Source organism: Dromaius novaehollandiae, chromosome 1, assembly GCF_036370855.1.
Source record: "Dromaius novaehollandiae isolate bDroNov1 chromosome 1, bDroNov1.hap1, whole genome shotgun sequence".
NCBI lineage: Eukaryota > Metazoa > Chordata > Aves > Casuariiformes > Dromaiidae > Dromaius > Dromaius novaehollandiae.
Genome location: NC_088098.1, coordinates 130,856,303 through 130,862,585, shown reverse-complemented (window position 1 = coordinate 130,862,585; position 6,283 = coordinate 130,856,303).

Genomic DNA, 6,283 nt, shown 5'->3' with positions numbered 1-6,283 from the left:
TGGTAGCTATGGATATTGCAGACACTAAGGTTAAGTACATCTTGTACAAAGCAATTGCTGAAGAAGGATATTTAACAGTCTATGTCTTGTTGGGGCAGTAGCCCACAAACTCTTCAGCTGTGAGAAGTTAATGTGGTAAGTCCCTGGTGGTAATGAAACCACATGGTGCTTCTGTTACCTTGACAATGAAGCTTTAATCTCTGCTGTGAAGAAGTCACAGAAAATGGCAATAAATCAAATGTGCAGTGGATAGTAATCAAAATTACTATAGGAGTTGGAAAAATTATAGGTTATTTGTCTCTGTTAATTGTAGGTTTTGAGTCTTTTGTTTTAATTCCAAGCATCTACGTAAGAAGAACCACTTATTAACCTCATTCAGTATCAACCCATGAACATGTATATTACATACTGTTTGTTGATAATAGGCCAGGCTGAGCTAAGTAAGGAACATGTTCCAGTAATATGTCACTGAAAAGAAAGAAGGGGTGGATGCTTAAAACTTGACATTCTTATGAGATGACCCTTTGTTTCCTGCATTAAGCTGCTGTCTTGTTCTGTCAAAAGTATGAATACACTTTTGATATTTAGACCTATAGTACAATTATTATATTGGTCTTTGAAAGCACATTCTCTAGATCACTTGGTAGGATTTAGATAATCATTATAATGCTAAAAGTGTTTATTTCAGGCTTTTAAAGCTGTCACTGCTCAAGCCAAATAATTTTAGTGTTTCAGCTCTCAGAGAAGAAAAAGCACAGGGACTCCCTACTCACACTGAAACCCATTGACCCCAATATCTGATGGGTGGAGGACCTGTGTCAGCAGTAGTCAAGTGCTCTGATTATATCCAGCTCTTCTAATGTTTTGTTTTCTCTGTAGGTAAGGATGATCTTTACAAAGCAAAAGGTGTCATTTCACCGGTACGAAAACGAGGCATGTAAAGGTTAAGTGGCCCCTGACTGCATTGAAAATGGAGGTAAGGGTCCCTGAGTCTCCTGTGGTCTTTCGCTTGTTAAACTGCATAGCATCACCTAGCCTGTTTCACTATTTTGTTTTATTTGATGTTTCAATATGATCACAAAATAATATTAAAGCATATGCAGATCCAGATTTATGGTAGCCTTAAACATGTTTATGAAATCTTTAGATTATAAAACATATATTGTGGGGTAAAGTAGTAGCTACCATGAAAAAAATCTTTTGATTTTAAAATTTATAGGAAAGCTTATCTATTTTTATTTCAGTCGTGTCATGCAAGAATTCCTATCTCTCTTGTGTTGTGATATGAACTGTCTACTACAGGCAAGAACTGGAAATGCCATAATTTATCTGCTTCTAACAGCACAGTCTACAATGGCATTTAGTTTCTAACTCCTGTTTCAGTGCCTCACTTTCCACTGTTTATAATAGGAATTTTGTGATTTCATTGGAAATTGTATTTCTAAGAAGCTTTGTTGATGTGACCCCTTTGCTATGTGTCTATTTGGACAAGGCTAATCTCTCGGACTTTGCACAATTTCCTCTAGGTATCTACAGAAGACAGACTAGTCCTCTCACTATTTACCAGGCATGAACTGTGAGAGACTCAGCTATGCGCAGTTCAAATAACTAAGTCAACATGACTCAAAAAATTCAAGCGCAAGAGAGTTGCATGGGGATGGATCAGGGAGCATCGTGACTACTCTAACCAAGCTAGGCTATTTGCAGAAGAGTGACTTGAGGATAACCAACTTATATTACTTTGGCAGTATAGGCTTATCTTGAGCCTGATAGACTTTGTTTTCACACTAGCCCTTTTCTTTAAGCAAGATTGATTACCCTTTAAATTATCTGCATAAATAACTATAAGTATCCTCCTTAAAGGAAGTATGTGCTGCTAGGTTCACATGCCTGAAACATTTGTGGAAATGTGAAAAAGAACAATTTTTTTATATTTTTATTTGAAAAATAAAGCATAGAATTATGAATTTAAAAATAACTTTTTAAATGTACTAAGATAACAAAAAGAATTCATAAAATCATGGGTATATTTAATAATTTCTCCATAAATATTTATTATATATTTTCATTTGCATGAACTTTACCTATAGCTGCCTCTTTTGTGTTTAGTTATTGAAAATATTTGAAACCGAATTCAACTGACAGAAGTATTTCCTGTAACTAACAATTCAAAATGCTTTTTACTGAATGCTGTGAGGAAGCAACACAGTATAGCTCTTTGGCCTAATGCTATATAAGCATCCTTGGTTGTATCCAGATACACAGGGTAAATGTAGGAAATTCCCGATGTCTGCAAAATAACTATATTCAAGAACAATAAAAGTGATTTTCAGTCATGTCTTTACATTCATTTTAGGATTAATCCTGAACTCATTGACTTAGGAGTAGTGCCTGGATGAATTTTTTTATCCCCGAAACAGACGCACTCAGGGAATCCAACTCAGTCATGCATCAAGGAAGACATCAGCCCTACTACAAGGAAGAAAATGAGTTCCTGTCCAGCCAGTCACCAGTGTACACCCCTTCGGTCTTCTATATTTGTAACTTAATCCTGGAGCCCTTTGAAGTCATGCTTTCTGCTGCAGATGAACCTGCACAGTTGATAGCTATTGACTTAGCTCCAGTCAAAGCTATGTCTGTGGTTTTGTACTGTGTGTTGCAAAAGTGTGTACCGTTCAAATGGTGCACCTATTCAGGAAAGAAAAGATGATGGGTGAAATCCCTTTAGGGAGACCTGGTGAACTGAACTGCTGGTGGACTCCATCTCATTATGTGCTGGGCTGCGCTGCTGGGCTTTGAGGGAAAGTGAGAGGGAATGACAGAAGTGTATAGCCAGCACACACTAGCATTGGTGTTGCACAGTGCTCTAACCTATAAAAAGGTGACCACATTGATGTTGGCTCCTTCCTTCCTTCTCTCTCTGGTCTTGTCCTGCTCGTAGGGGTGTGTGTTTGTGCCTGCACTCATGAATACAGAGCCTTTGCCCCTTGTCAGGTGGGTTTCAACCACTTCCATTGGGTACATGGAGTTACTTACTATACAGCAGGGAAAGGCTCGAGTTAGATAACTACTTAGTGCATAACAGTATGCACACGGTTTATGCCTAAGTCAAAGGTGGCATCAGACATGGAGTCACCTTGGCTTGTTCTGCTACAGTCCTTTTTGCTAGATACGCTCATGATCTCTTCTAGTAATAACTCCCAGCATTTGCTTAAAAACCATTTTTGAAGAGACCCATTTTATTTTAGTTGACTCTGAAAACTGTGTTAATATATGTAAACTAAAGATGATGATTGTCACATAAAAGGAGATGAGTAAATATATTCACTTCAAATACTATTAAATGATATTACTGTAGCAATAGAGAACACTTCAGCACTCACCAATATCTAACATAGCCAATTGGAATTCTATATTAGCTGTTTTGTTTTGTTTTGTTTTGTTTTGTTTGTTTCAAATAATACCAAGCAGCATGGCATAGCTGGATTTTCTTACAACTTTTTTTCATAGATTTAACAACTAATTGCCATTCAACAGGACATGTAAAATTTGTAAATATAACTCATTATATTACTGAAGAATGTAGAGGTTAAATGTTTTATTTACATCCCAGTGCACTAATTACAAGGTTTTATCTTTTATGACAGATAAAACCTAACTCTTTTTGTTCTAAATTTGATCTGTTATGTTTTCTTTTTTTGTCCTCTGTCCTTAACTGAAAGAAATATTACTGCTTGCTGCCAGGCAACTGCCATTTTGATATGTAAAATTTGTGATGACTCTTAGCATATGGAAAAATTGACCTCGCAAGACTTTGCAACCTGATTACTCTTCAAAAGTAATTTCAAGGGCTTTCTGAAGAGTGGGAGACAAATCCCGTGGCACAGTAAATCAAGGGATGATCTGGCATTCTGATTTTTTAACATATTATTCAGGAAGTGCTAAGAAAAGGATTATAGACTAAATCATTGACTTCCTGTTTATTAAAAAAAAACCCCAAACTTCATATAGGCTTGCTACAATATAAGAAGCCAAACCGCTAAGTACTTCTGCATAGGATTAATTTTAAACAAATTAATATGCCCAAGGAAGTCTGTAAGATTGCTCATACACTTAGTTACTGTGTTAAAGGCATTAACCTAGTGCTTAACGAAGCCCAGTCAAAGGCTTTCCACAGCCAAGGATCCCTGAGTATAAACACAAAATGAAGGGGTACCCCTGACTCAAAGGACTTTTAAGCAAGATAGAGAAAGTGAAGAGAGGTGGGATGTTGCAGGGAATGGAAACCACAAGATAATGCTGATTTCAGAATACCAGTAGTTGGATTCTGCTACTTTTTTGGATGATATCAAAGTGAATGGGAGTCTTAAGTGCAACATAAAGCCACAGTATCTTTTTGCTGATACTGATGGGGAAATTTCTTCTCCAAAGAAGAAAAATTGCTGGAAAAATCTTACCAGTTAGAAATGGAAGCTGATTACATGAATGTAATGCTAGTGAAAGTTAACCTTTTAGCCCCAAATGAGAGAGCCTAAGCAGGGAGACAATAGACTGCTGGGTTTTTGAAAGGGAAGATAAGCTGTTTCTGTGGTGGAAAAGAGGAGTCATTGGAAGACAGCAAGAAAGGGGATAAGGCCATTTCAAGCTAGGAAAATGATCTTTTAGCAACATTTTGAATGGGTAACACCAGGACAACTGCTAGTCTTGACAACCATGCAAAATATCACCACAGTCAAAAGTAAAATGATGTGAGTCTGGATAAAAATTACAGTTATGTAGACAGTTAAGAAAAACTCTATCTTATATATATTAAATGGGGGCAAATGGGTGCGACAAGTTAGAAAAATCAAAATTAAAGATGACTATTTGGTTGTAGATTTGATGGTGTTGTCCACGGCATACAGAAGGGACCTGAGGGCTTCAGCATCGAAGACTAAGATCTTCTCTTTAGTCTCATTGCATCCTGTCTGATGACTAGTTATACATGAGGAGATTTCAGAGAAACAAGAGAGATTTTGGACAGAAGCAGTAGATATATAAATGTGTGGTCTTGTGTATAAAACCTGAGGTTGAATTCATGCTTGTGCATGTGGCAACCTGTGTAAACATTTGTGGGATCACATCCTAATGCATAGCTCCACATCTAAGTTGGAGAGGTAGGTGTGGGTTCAAATAGTTAATTATTATATTAATTTCTTTATTTCCTTATAGTTCCTTATATTAATCTCTTAGCATCTCAATATTGATATTATTAAAGTTTTCTCTCAAAGTTGTTGTGTTTCTACTACTTAACCAGATATCTGACCTTTTTTTCCCATCATTTGAATTTCTGATTACCCTTTTATTGAAGGATGGGATACACCTTTTCAGCAGAGTCACTTTATCATTATTATTGCAGTCTGCATTACAAATGGATTTATTAGCATTCTTGTCACAAAAAAAACAAGTTCATTATCTGATAAGACCAAAATTTTTTCAGATACATTTCGAGGTATTTGATTTGCCTTATTTATATTCTCAGGAGCCATCTTTCTCTCACTTGCTGGAGATGAGTGTAAGTAAATTGTGATTCCACTCATTACTTTGTTCTGACTGAGATTTTTTTCCTTCCTTTGCAACATGGAATCCTTGTGTAGTTTTTCCTTCCTTTGTTTAATTGTTTTGTGACTCCTGAGATACTGTATAAATTCAATTGTTGACTATGTAAAACAGGTTCTAATGTTTTGGATATGTAGTCTATATTCAGTAACATCTTAAACTGAAAAACATATCTGGGTAATAATTACAACTTAAAAAATAAATTAACTCATTTAAATGTATATCTGATGGGATTTGTTTCGTGATGAATTCATGACAGACATATTATTAAACCTGTACAGAGGGCATATTTGCAAAGGATACCTATCAGGATTTGGTGGAGGCAAATTTTTTGAATTTATTCATAGCTTTTCCTGTGATAAGATATATAGGTTTTCCCTGTTAATCTAACATTTTTTGATCCTGTCACCTATTCAGATTAGTCCCACTCAGTTCCAGTGCATGCTGAACTTTGTGCGAGACCTTCATTAATATGCCAGTATATGCCATCCGATAAGAATATGGAATATACTTAGAATAGTGTGGCTTTTGGTGATTAAAATTTCTCATTAGAATTCTCTATTTTCTGTGTTAGTAGATGAGATTTTCTCAGGAGTCTATGAACTCCTTTCTTCAGAGCTAGTAAAAATTGCACATTGCTCCAGTCAGTGGTAGCAGTGTCTTAAAGGGATACTTCATTGCCACA